The sequence below is a fragment of the Entelurus aequoreus genome, linkage group LG09, assembly GCF_033978785.1.
Source record: "Entelurus aequoreus isolate RoL-2023_Sb linkage group LG09, RoL_Eaeq_v1.1, whole genome shotgun sequence".
Lineage (NCBI taxonomy): Eukaryota > Metazoa > Chordata > Actinopteri > Syngnathiformes > Syngnathidae > Entelurus > Entelurus aequoreus.
This window is the reverse complement of record NC_084739.1, coordinates 78,193,468-78,206,443: the sequence shown is the minus strand read 5'-3', so window position 1 is coordinate 78,206,443 and position 12,976 is coordinate 78,193,468. Positions and strand designations below refer to the sequence as shown.

General features: G+C 38.7%; 1 protein-coding gene across 1 annotated transcript in view; it reads left to right on the top strand.

Annotated features, from left to right (window-relative positions):
• Positions 1 to 2,216: 2,216 nt before the first annotated feature.
• b3gnt2b (UDP-GlcNAc:betaGal beta-1,3-N-acetylglucosaminyltransferase 2b) overlaps positions 2,217 to 12,976 on the top strand; it is a 68,316-nt gene continuing 57,556 nt past the window's right edge. The window contains exon 1 of the mRNA XM_062059502.1: positions 2,217 to 2,287. The gene's annotated coding sequence lies outside the window, so the exon portion shown is untranslated. The remainder of the gene's footprint in view (positions 2,288 to 12,976) is intronic.

The following is a 12,976-nucleotide window of genomic DNA, read 5'->3' as shown; positions in this document are numbered from 1 at the left end:
TTCTCCCCGTGACTGCGTGGGTTCCCGCCGGGTACTCCGGCTTCCTCCCACCTCCAAAAACATGCACCTGGGGATAGGTTGATTGGCAACACTAAATGGGCCCTAGTGTGTGAATGTGAGTGTGAATGTTGTCTGTCTATCTGTGTTGGCCCTTTGATGAGGTGGCGACTTGTCCAGGGTGTACCCCGCCTTCCGCCCGAATGCAGCTGAGATAGGCTCCAGCATCCCCCGGAACCCCAAAAGGGACAAGCGGTAGAAAACGGATGGATGGATGGAACATTTTCTCTGCACCGGTGCCACTTCCTCCTTTCGCAAATCACAAGTTGTGATTGTCAGGTTTTACGTAGGGCAGGGGTGTCCAAAGTGCAGCCCGGGGGCCATTTGCGGCCCGCAGGTAATATTTTAACGGCCCCGTGGCACATTCTAAAAATTCGATTAAAAAAAATTAAAAACATAAAAAGTGTTATAAAAGAGCAAACAGGTGAAATGTAACAATAAAATGTTTCTTTCTTTAAAAAATAATAATGAATCAAAATCAATGTCATTACATCACATTAAATATTCCACTTTGAGACATTTTTTGGGGAAAATGTTGCATATTTTGTGTTTGCCATATAAAAAACTAAGCTGTTTTTTTTTTAAACAAGGGCCTAAAACGAACAAACAAAAAACATAAACAACAATAAAAGTTATAATTGACGGATGGATCTGAAGTTGATCTTGAGACTATTGTGTTAATACTTTACTGAGCAGGACCCTTTTGGATCCCCAATAATATTAGTGGGACTTTTTTTTTTTTAAGTGTCATTGCTCAAAAAATAATAATGAATCAATGTTGTTATGAGTTATGCTATGAGCGCCAATTATTATATAATCTCAAATATTCCACTTTAAAATGTTATTGGGGGAAAATATTGCATATTTTGTGTTTTTTCCATAAAAAAACAGGGTTTTCTTTGACAAAAAGAGCATACAGCTTAAATCTTCAAAAAAAAATGTTTATATTGACAGATAGACCTAATGTTGATCTGGAGATTCAAACCTTGGATAATAATAATAATACTAAATAATGACACATTTTAAATATTTTTTTTACCTAAACCCTTTGGGGTCCCCAGGATCAAGCCTGAGTGGAGGCCTAAATGTAAATTTTTTTATACATATATTGTATTGGTTTTTAACATAAAAAATATCAAAATGGCCCCCGCTTGCTTTGATATTTCAGTGTGCAGCCCTGACCTAGGGCTACCTAGATGGGCTACTCATGATCTGATTGGCTATCGCACCTGTCTATCAACTGTATGTCCTCCGTTCTTTTACACTGCTCAGCTGCCGCTAATGTTGTCCAGGAAAACAGCACCAATTACACCCCACCGTGTCCATCTTGGATTTGACATTTTCAATCAACAAAACCAAGTGGCAGTGTCGGTGGAATGGTTGGCTCCGAAGCCAAACTGCATAGCGTGGAGTCATCACGGCGAGTTGTTAAGATGGGCCAGTAGCTGGTCTGCGACACACCTCTCAGCCATCTTTGAGACCTCAGGGAGAAGGCTCATAGGTCTGTTGTTTGTGAACTTGTTTGTTTTTTCTGATTTAGAGACCGGTTGTGACAATAGCCGGCTTCCAGTCTCTTGGGGCACAGAGCCTGTCTAAAGAACGCGTTTATCAATTTGGTGATAGGACCAGACCGTGTCTCTCTGAGTTTTTAACAGTGTGGAGTCCATTCCATACGAATCCTTGGATCTGGAGTTTTTCCAGTACACTTATTACCTTGTCCACCTTTTGATTGTGAGACTTCATTTAGAAAAAAACACTGGATGGGTTGAAATCAAGAGTAAATCTTGTGTAGAGTGAGGAGGAGGACTGTATGTTCACAGTTTAATAGACTGCTCACGCAACTAGCGATGGATCTCGTGGTAGACAACCATTTATCAGTCCTCGCAATTTACTGTCTGCATTGTTGTGGTCTTTTCCTTGGCTGGTCCCAAATCATTTTACAGTTTCCCTTTGTCATGTCTGTGTGATCATGTTTTGTTTTGGTTATGTTCGGTTTGGTTTTTGGACTCCTTGTGCACTCTTGTTTGTTTTGTCACCATAGCGACCATTAGTTTCACCTGTTTCACGTTTTGCACTCGCGCACCTGTTGTCAATCATGTATGTATTATTTAAGCCCATTGTTGTCAGGAAGTCAACCTGGCGACATTAACTCTGTTACCCTTGCTACTGTGGACTTCTGCTACCCATGTACCCCTGCTACCATAGTTCATGCTGATCGTTTAATGTCACAGTAAGTGTTTTTGTTTCTTGCCCATAGTCTGCCTAAGTGCTAGTTTTTGTTTCATTAGTCAAGTTTGTTCTCCGCCATTGTGCTTGCCTTTTGTTTGCTCCCTTTTTTTTTGTAGTTTGTTAGTGTTAAAATAAATATGTATCTACCTTCACGCCATGTCCAGTCCAACTTTACTTGCATCTTGGGAAAACAAACACTCCATAGTCCAAGTCTTGACACCCTTCCCTTCTTGGTTTTTAGTTATAAAAAAAGGATGCTTTAGCATTTTTTAGTTCTATTATTACTTCATTTTTGAGGGTCGTATACCTGCGCTCATTATGCACTTGTTTGGATTTTAATGCTGCTTTTAAGGCCAAATCTCTCTCTTTCATTAATCTTAATATGTTTTCGTTGAGCCATGGTAGAATTTTTAAATTTTTAAAATTTTCATAAACAATTCACCGCAGTCGATTTCAGTAATTTTTACATCGTAATTGTGAAGCTTATTGTTGGGAATTTTAAAATATCCCCTTTTTTTTGCAGTTTGATTGTATATTCTAGATGCAAGTGTTTGGTTATATTAGTGGTCCCCAACCACCGGGCCGCGGCCCAGTACCGGTCCGTGGACCGATTGGTACCGGGCCGCGGCCGCACAAGAAATAAAAAATTAAAAAAAATTAATTTTTTATTTTTAAAAAAAAAATTAAATCAACATAAAAAGCACAATATATACATTACATATCAATATAAATCAATACAGTCTGCAGGGATACAGTCCGTAAGCACACATGATTGTAATTCTTTATGACAAAAAAAAATAATAATAATTTTTTTTTTACCCCCCCGCCTCCCCCCCGGTCCGTGGAACAAATTTTCAAGCATTGACCAGTCCGCAAGTACAAAAAGGTTGGGGACCACTGGGTTATATGACCATATAGACCAGTGATCATGTTTAAGGATCCTATCTGTTTTTTTGCTAAACAGTAGATTAATTCGGGCCTTGGTTGTAGAAATTAAGATTGTTGGACCTTGAACAAGTTGGACAAGGTCATATTTTGTTGTTAGGGTCTTAAAGGTTTTTTGTCAACCGCTGGGGTCACAGTGACCGCAGCAATACGGACGGATGACAATTTTCTACTAAAAAATATATATATTTTAAAACAATTTCTTTCCTATGCATTGGTTTTAGTACAAACATGCATCAAATTAAAGTATAAAAAAAGTTTCACATAATTAAAAAATGTAAAGAATGTCATTGGGAGCCTGGTTTGGACCTTTTGGTACTTTTGATAATAAAATAAACAATTTTATTGCAACATTTTCAAAAGAGCTGATTATAAAAACTGCTGCCCAGTTGTTATACTTTGTTTTATTGCCACATTTTTGGGTCTCAATTACAGGACATTAGTCCAAGACATTAGATGGCAGTGGTGTTACAGTTCAGTCAGTTCAGTCTTTGCTGTCCAGTCTTTGTTGCGCCCTCAAAAGTGTTAATACTGTAAGTCATGCAATCGCAATTATAGACTTAGACTTAGACTTCCTTTTATTGTCATTTAAATTTGAACTTTACAGTAAAGATAAGAACAACATGTTGTTGCATTAGCTCATTGTAGTGCAGGATAAAGGAGCAATAAGGTGCAGATATAAATAAATAGATTACTGTACAGGTAAATATATTGCACGTTTATGGATGTATGTTGTATTGTCTTTATATTCCAGCGAGTTAATTCATTTTGGGTCGGAATTGAGGGGATTATTATGATGTGTTCAATAGTCTTATGGCCTGTGGAAAGTAGCTGTTACAGATCCTGGAGGTTCTGCTACGGAGGCTGCGGAACCTTTTTCTAGAGTCCAGCAGTGAAAACAGTCCTTTGTGGGGGTGGGAGGAGTCTCTGCAGATTTTCTGAGCCCTGGTCATGCTTTTTGCGATCTCCTGGATAGGAGGAAGAAGAGTCCTGATGATCTTTTCCGCCGTCCTCACCACTCTCTGCAGAGACTTCCGGTCTGAGGCACTGCATGCTCCAGTCCAGACAGAGATGCAGTTGGTCAGCAGGCTCTCCATAGTGCCTCTGTAGAATGTGGTGAGAATGGGGGGAGGGAGCTGTGCTCTTTTCATCCGACGCAAAAAGTGCATGCGCTGCTGAGCTCTTTTTAGAAGAGCTCCGGTGTGTAGAGACCAGGGGCCGTACTTATCAAGCTTCTTAGAGTGCCATTTTACACTTAAGTCCTGAGAATTTGCGAAATTTAGTCCTACTCTCAAACTTAAGAATAAAAGCTTTTTATCAACGTTCTTAAGTCTAAGAATCACTCCTACTCTCCACGATATTTAAGAGACCTTCAGAGGTGTCTTAAGTGGTTAGGAGTTGCCAGCAGGGGATGGCACTGAGGCGAGAGAGACGTGCGCGAACGTTCAGGGAACGGAACAATGTTTTTGTTTTTTTTTGATGACGAGCAGCTGATCAAACGGTATCGTTTATACAGAGCGGATATTATTTTTGTCACAGATTTAATACTTTTCGATTCCTTGTTGATTTCTGCATGTGTCTGCAGTGGGCTAGTATATATAGAGCCACCCACACCAGTTTCAAATTAGTTGCCTAATTAATGAATTGGAAAGAAAATGTTATGACAGTAGCGTATGTGTGTGGCCGTGAGGTGAGTGACGTCAGTGAGTGTGTGGGCGATAGAAGAGAGGGAGCGGTAGCGTGAGTGCCGGCGGGGACTAGTTTGTTTTGTATTATTTTGTAGTTTATTGTCAAAATATACACTCCCATTGTCCACTTAAATATTTCCAAGATATTTCTTTATTCTTAGACAACGGATTCCCTTCCGTGATTGGTTATTTCTATGGACACAGAAATGACGTCACCTAAAATTCCGTTTACGGCACATAGTAATGTCGTAATTCAGCTCTGAGTGTGACACTTAAGATTCAGTCCTACACTTCGCTGAAAATGTGAGTAAGACGCTTGATAACTAACTTTTAAGTGCAGCTTTCAGCGAATAATTTATTTACTCTTAAGTCAACTCTTAGCAGACTTCTTAGGAGTAATTCTAAGAAGCTTGATAAGTACGGCCCCAGATGAGTAGCCCGCTGGCCTGTTCTAAAAATAGCTCAAATAGCAGCACTTACCAGTGAGCTGCCTCTATTTTTTAAATTGTATTTATTTACTAGCAAGCTGGGGCCGTACTTATCAAGCTTCTTAGAGTGCCATTTTACACTTAAGTCCTGAAAATTTGCGAAATTTAGTCCTACTCTCAAACTTAAGAATAAAAGCTTTTTATCAACGTTCTTAAGTCTAAGAATCACTCCTACTCTCCACGATATTTAAGAGACCTTCAGAGGTGTCTTAAGTGGTTAGGAGTTGCCAGCAGGGGATGGCACTGAGGCAAGAGACGTGCGCGAACGTTCATCTTTGTTTGATGACGAGCAGCTGATCAAACGGTATCGTTTAGACAGAGCAGGTATTATTTTTGTCACAGATTTAATAATTTTCGATTCCTTGTTGATTTCTGCATGTGGCTGCAGTGGACTAGTATATATAGAGCCACCCACACCAGTTTCAAATTAGTTGCCTAATTAATGAATTGGAAAGAAAATGTTATGAGAGTAGCGTATGTGTGTGGCACACACATACGCTAGGTTACAGACACACACACACACACACACACACACACACACACACACACACACACACACACACACACACACACACACGCGCACACTTTTCAGACACACCCTCACTAATGATGATAACTGTCTTTGTAAAACTACACAGGAAATGGATCTTGCGTGCGTGTGTTTGTGTGTGCGTGTGTGTGAATGTGTGTGTGTGTTTGTGTGTGCGTGCGTGTGTGTGTGTGTTGCCTTGATGTAGTTCCAGTTAATCTTCTCTCAATCTTACACAACTTGAGTGTTGTCTTGCCGCTCTTTCTTGTGTGTCGCTGGGGGAAATGCAGAGTCCTACTGAGGAACCCCTCAGTCATAGAAAATGTTTAAAGAAAAAAAAATTGTTTTTTTTAATTTTTCAACGTAAGGTTTTTTTGGTTTTTTTTCAACTTCAGGTCTTCCCATCAATATAACGTTTTTGCTTGCTTGCTTGGCCCCGCTATAACGGAAAAGTGTGGTTGAAACTTGTGCGCATCAGTAGCATTTTTACTTAGAATACCACAGACTTTATTCTGGGGAAACTCCTCATCCCGCCCCCTCAAAAACCCACACTCTTTTTCTGTATCAATGTGATGGCAGTTCCGAGAAGGCACAGAAAGACCTTCTGGGGATATTAATCAAAATGACTCAAACAGTATTTATTTGTGCACAACTCAAACTTATACCTCACTCAGGATGCGATCAACACAAACACGCTACTATATAATTGTGTGTGTATATATATATATGTATGCATATATGTAAATATATTATTCAAATATATATATATATATATATATATATATATATATATATATATATATATATATATATATATATATATATATATATATATATATATACTGTATATATGCTGTATATATGTGTATTAGGGCTGTGAATCTTTGGGTGTCCCACGATTCGATTCAATATCGATTCTTGGGGTCACGATTCAATTCAAAAACGATTTTTTTCCCGATTCAAAAGGATTCTCTATTCATTCAATACATAGGATTTCAGCAGGATCTACCCCAGTCTGCTGACCTGCAAGCAGAGTAGTAGATTTTTGTAAAAAGCTTTTATAATTGTAAAGGACAATGTTTTATCAACTGATTGCAATAATGTAAATTAGTAAAACAGCACGACTCTTAATTTATTCTTTTATATTTTGTTAAAATGCAAATGAACACGTTTGTCAAATTAATTGCCTTTAATTGAAAACAATCTGAATGAATTGATTATTAATAATTTGGTAAAAGTTCTGAGTAAATTGTAATTTTTTAAAAAATGTATTATTACAATTGGTCATTAATTTTGATTAAAATATGAATAAATTGAATCCAACATCTATACACATTTAATGACAAGTTGAAATTATTAATAATCCCAATTGTTGACAGAAGTGTTTAAATATATTGATCTGCTTGGCATACACAGCACATACCTTGTCTTACTCTCAGCATGTTTAAAAGACCAACAAGACGAAAACTATTCAAGTAACTCCCAGCTTTTATGTAAGCAGCGACATGTTTGAAGATATCTGGTTTAGATCAAGTATGTTTTAGCTGCCATGTAATCCTCGTGAGTTTGCATTTGACGAGCACTATGCACACCCGTGTTTTCATGTGATGTTAGCGTGAAGACGAAGAAATGCGAGCAGAATGTGTTTGACATTGGATTAGGCCGAAGAGAAGCTGGTGTGTGGGAAGAAGTTTGTCTGGTTGGTTTGCTCCTCTCTGCCAAACGTGTGCATCGCCCTTGTGTCTCTTTCCTGTCATCGTCACATGCTAACCATACAACATCATATCAGTCAGATACACTACTGTTACTACTCCAGTTACAACTCCAGTTACTACTACTTTTACTACTACTGTTGTTACCACTACTGCTACTACTAATGTTACAACTACTGTTGGTATTAAAGGCCTACTGAAAGCCACTACTACCGACCACGCAGTCTGATAGTTTATATATCAATGATGAAATCTTAACATTGCAACACATGCCAATACGGCCGGGTTAACTTATAAAGTGCAATTTTAAATTTCCCGCTAAACTTCTGGTTGAAAACGTTTATGTATGATGACGTATGCGCGTGACGTCAATCGTTGAAACGGAAGTATCCGGCCCCATTGAATCCAATACAAAAAGCTCTGTTTTCATCTCAAAATTCCACAGTATTCTGGACATCTGTGTTGGTGAATCTTTTGCAATTTGTTTAATGAACAATGGAGACTGCAAAGAAGAAAGTTGTAGGTGGGATCGGTGTATTAGCGGCGGACTACAGCAACACAACCGCTGACTTCACCTTGACTTCCTCTGTCTCCGGGCCACCGACCGCATCTATGATCGGGTGAAGTCTTTCGTCGCTCCGTCGATCGCTGGAACGCAGGTGAGCACGGGTGTTGATGAGGAGATGAGGGCTGGCTGGCGTAGGTGGATAGCTAATGTTTTTGGCATAGCTCTGTGAGGTCCCGTTGCTAAGTTAGCTTCAATGGCGTCGTTAGCAACAGCATTGTTAAGCTTCGCCAGCCTGGAAAGCATTAACCGTGTAGTTACATGTCCATGGTTTAATAGTATTGTTGATTTTCTATCTATCCTTCCAGTCAGGGGTTTATTTATTTTGTTTCTATCTGCATTTAAGCCCGATGCTATCACGTAAGCTCCGTAGCTAAAGAGCTTCACCGATGTATTGTCGTGGAGATAAAAGTCACTGTGAATGTCCATTTCGCGTTCTCGACTCTCATTTTCAAGAGGATATAGTATCCGAGGTGGTTTAAAATACAAATCCGTGATCCACAATAGAAAAAGGAGAAAGTGTGGAATCCAATGAATCCTTGTACCTAAGTTATGGTCAGAGCGAAAAAAAGATACGTCCTGCACTACACTCTAGTCCTTCACTCTCACGTTCCTCATCCACGAATCTTTCATCCTCGCTCAAATTAATGGGGTAATCGTCACTTTCTCGGTCCGAATCTCTCTCGCTGCATTAAAAACAATGGGGAAATGTGAGCAGCCCTTCCTCCGGTGACGTCACGCTACTTCCGGTACAGGCAAGGCTTTTTTTTATCAGAGACCAAAAGTTGCGAACTTTATCGTCGTTGTTCTCTACTAAATCCTTTCAGCAAAAATATGGCAATATCGCGAAATGATCAAGTACGACACATAGAATGGATCTGCTATCCCCGTTTAAATAAAAAAAAATCATTTCAGTAGGCCTTTAATACGAGTACTGCAACTTAAAGTTGCAGTGATCACATCCTGAGGATGATCACTCTCACGTGCAGCTTTGGCTTGTCAAGAGGCGGAAGCGAGACAGTTTGCATGTCTCCTGCATGTGCAAGTCAGCAGCAGCGGCGCTATCGCGTGTTGTCACAATAGCCGCTTGTTTTGTGTCAATAAAAGTTCTCCACTTCCAAGCGTGTGCAGAGTTACTTTTACACCTTCTCTTCGAGGCCTCATTGATTCCAGCGCGCTGTATTGTTGCCAGAACACAACATCCTGGGCCACCTGAGACTCAAACCCGGCAGAAACACGCCTGAGTCCCGGGCCTCATCATCTGGTTGACACTGGTTGCTAGGATACGTGCGTGCGCCATATGCGCTACATATGCTGCACGTGGAGCAATTAGCCCAAATCAGCCCTGAGCCCAAACGCACGGGGATGGCAAACACTTGCTTTAATACTTGACATTGGGAAGAGACGCCGTCCATTGTTTCCACAGGGGGAGCAGCTGTTTGTCCTGACCCTGGTCGTTAAGAGGGGACAGCCTGGCGACAACCGGCCCCCTGCTGTTTGTAGACACACACAATAGCAACAAGTTAATCAGTACAAATATACCCTTGTCTTGTTTCATATATGTACACCAATCTAAGTATCTTCTATATTAGGGGTGTCCAAAGTTTATGACTTGGGGGCTGCATTGTACCAAGAAAGGGGCCAAAGGGCGACTGCATGTAAAGTAACTATATATATATATATATATATATATATATATATATATATATATATATATATATATATATATATATATATATATATATTAGAGATGTCCTATAATGGCTTTTTTTGCCGATATCCGATATTCCGATATTGTCCAACTCTTAATTACCGATTCCGATATCAACCGATACCGATATATACAGTCGTGAAATTAACACATTATTATGCCTAATTTTGTTGTGATGCACTGGATGCATTAAACAATGTAACAAGGTTTTCCAAAATAAATCAACTCAAGTTATGGAAAAAAATGCCAACATGGCACTGCCATATTTATTATTGAAGTCACAAAGTGCATTATTTTTTTTAACATGCCTCAAAACAGCAGCTTGGAATTTGGGACATGCTCTCCCTGAGAGAGCATGAGGAGGTTGAGGTGGGCGGGGTTGGGGGGGGGGCTGGGTTGAGGTGGGCGGAGGTTAGGGGGTAGCGGGGGGTGTATATTGTAGCGTCCCGGAAGAGTTAGTGCTGCAAGGGGTTCTGGGTATTTGTTCTGTTGTGTTTATGTTGTGTTATGGTGCGGATGTTCTCCCGAAATGTGTTTTCTTGTTTGGTGTGGGTTCACAGTGTCGCGCATATTTGTAACAGTGTTAAAGTTGTTTATAGGGCAACCCTCAGTGTGACCTGTATGGCTGTTGACCAAGTATGCTTGCATTCACTTGTGTGTGTGAAAAGCCGTAGATATTATGTGATTGGGCCGGCATACATTTTACTTTTTGAAACCGATACCGATATTACATTTTAAAGCATTTATCGGCCGATGATATTGGCAGTCCTATATTATCGGACATCTCTCATATATATATATATATATATATATATATATATATATATATATATATATATATATATATATATATATATATATATATATATATATATATATATATATATATATATATATATATACACACACACACTGAGTATATAAATACAGTATACATGTATATACACTATATAAATATACCGGTAGTCTATATATACACTACCGTTCAAAAGTTTGCAGTCACATTAAATTGTCCTTATTTTTGAAGGAAAAGCACTGTACTTTTCAATGAAGATAACTTTAAACTAGTCTTAACTTTAAAGAAATACACTCTATACATTGCTAATGTGGTATATGACTATTCTAGCTGCAAATGTCTGGTTTTTGGTGCAATATCTACATAGGTGTATAGAGGCCCATTTCCAGCAACTATCACTCCAGTGTTCTAATGGTACAATGTGTTTGCTCATTGGCTCAGAAGGCTAATTGATGATTAGAAAACCCTTGTGCAATCATGTTCACACATCTGAAAACAGTTTAGCTCGTTACAGAAGCTACAAAACTGACCTTCCTTTGAGCAGATTGAGTTTCTGGAGCATCACATTTGTCGGGTCAATTAAGCGCTCAAAATGGCCAGAAAAAGAGAACTTTCATCTCAAACTCGACAGTCTATTCTTGTTCTTAGAAATGAAGGCTATTCCACAAAATTGTTTGGGTGACCTCAAACTTTTGAACGGTAGTATATATATATATATATATATATATATATATATATATATATATGTATATATATATATATATATATATATATATATATATATATATATATATATATATATATATATATATGTGTGTGTGTGTGTATATGTGTGTACATAAAAATGGGACCCATTACCTCCCTGCTTGGCACTCAGCATCAAGGGTTGGAATTGGGGGTTAAATCACCAAAAATGATTCCCGAGCGCGGCCACCGCTGCTGCCCACTGCTCCCCTCACCTCCCAGGGGATGATCAAGGGTGATGGGTCAAATGCAGAGAATAATTGCGCCACACCTAGTGTGCGTGTGACAATCATGGGTACTTTGACTTTTAAAATATTATAATAATATAATGGATGTATAATTAATATAATTGGATGGTAAGCGTATGTGAAAGTTGGACTCCAACCTTGTTCCTCCACTATTGTGCATTTTTAAGGAGATACTGCAAAAATGCCAGTAAAAGATCCTCTATACAACAGGACACTAGTGTGCTTTTTAAGGAGATACTGCAAAAATGCTAGTCAAAGATATTTTATATAACAGAAAACTATAGTGTTATTAAAGAAGTACTGCAAAAATGCTTTTTAAAGATCCTCTATACAAAAGAACACTATTGTGTTTTTAAGGTTATACTGCAAAAACGCCAGTCAAAGATCATCTATAGCCCAGGACACTATGGGGTTTTTAGGGAGATACTGCAAAAATGCAAGTCAAAGATCATCTATAGACTGTAGGACACTATAGTGTTTTTAAAAAGATACAGCAAAAACGCGAGCCAAAGATCATCTACAGACCAGGGCACTATAGTATTTTTGAAGGAGATACTGCAAAAATGCGAGTCAAAGATCATCTATAGTCTGTAGGACAGTATAGTGTTTTTAAAAAGATACAGCAAAAACGCGAGTCAAAGATCATCTATAGACCAGGACACTATAGGGTTTTTAAGGAGATACTGCATAAACGCAAGTCAAAGATTTTATATAGACTAGGACACTATAGTGTTTTTGAAGGAGACACTGCAAACACGGCAGTCAAAGATCATCTATAGACCAGGACACTATAGTGTTTTTTAAGGAGATACTGCAAAAACGCGAGTCAAAGATCATCTATAGCCCAGGACCCTATAGGGTTTTTAGGGAGATAATGCAAAAACGCAAGTCAAAGATCATCTATAGACTGTAGGACACTATAGTGTTTTTAAAAAGATACAGCAAAAACGTGAGTCAAAGATCATCTATAGACCAGGACACTATAGTATTTTTGAAGGAGATACTGCAAAAACGCCAGTCAAAGATCATCTATAAATGAGGACACTATAGTGTTTTTTAAGGAGATACTGCAAAAACACCCGTCAAAGATACTCTATGGAACAACACACTAGTGTGTTTTTGAGAAAAGAATGCAAACATGCTCGTCAAAGATCCTCTATACAACAGGACACTAGTATGCTTTTCAGCAGATACTGCAAAAACAGGACACTAGAGTGCTTTTTAAGGTGATACTGCAAAAATGCAAATCAAAGATCATCTATAC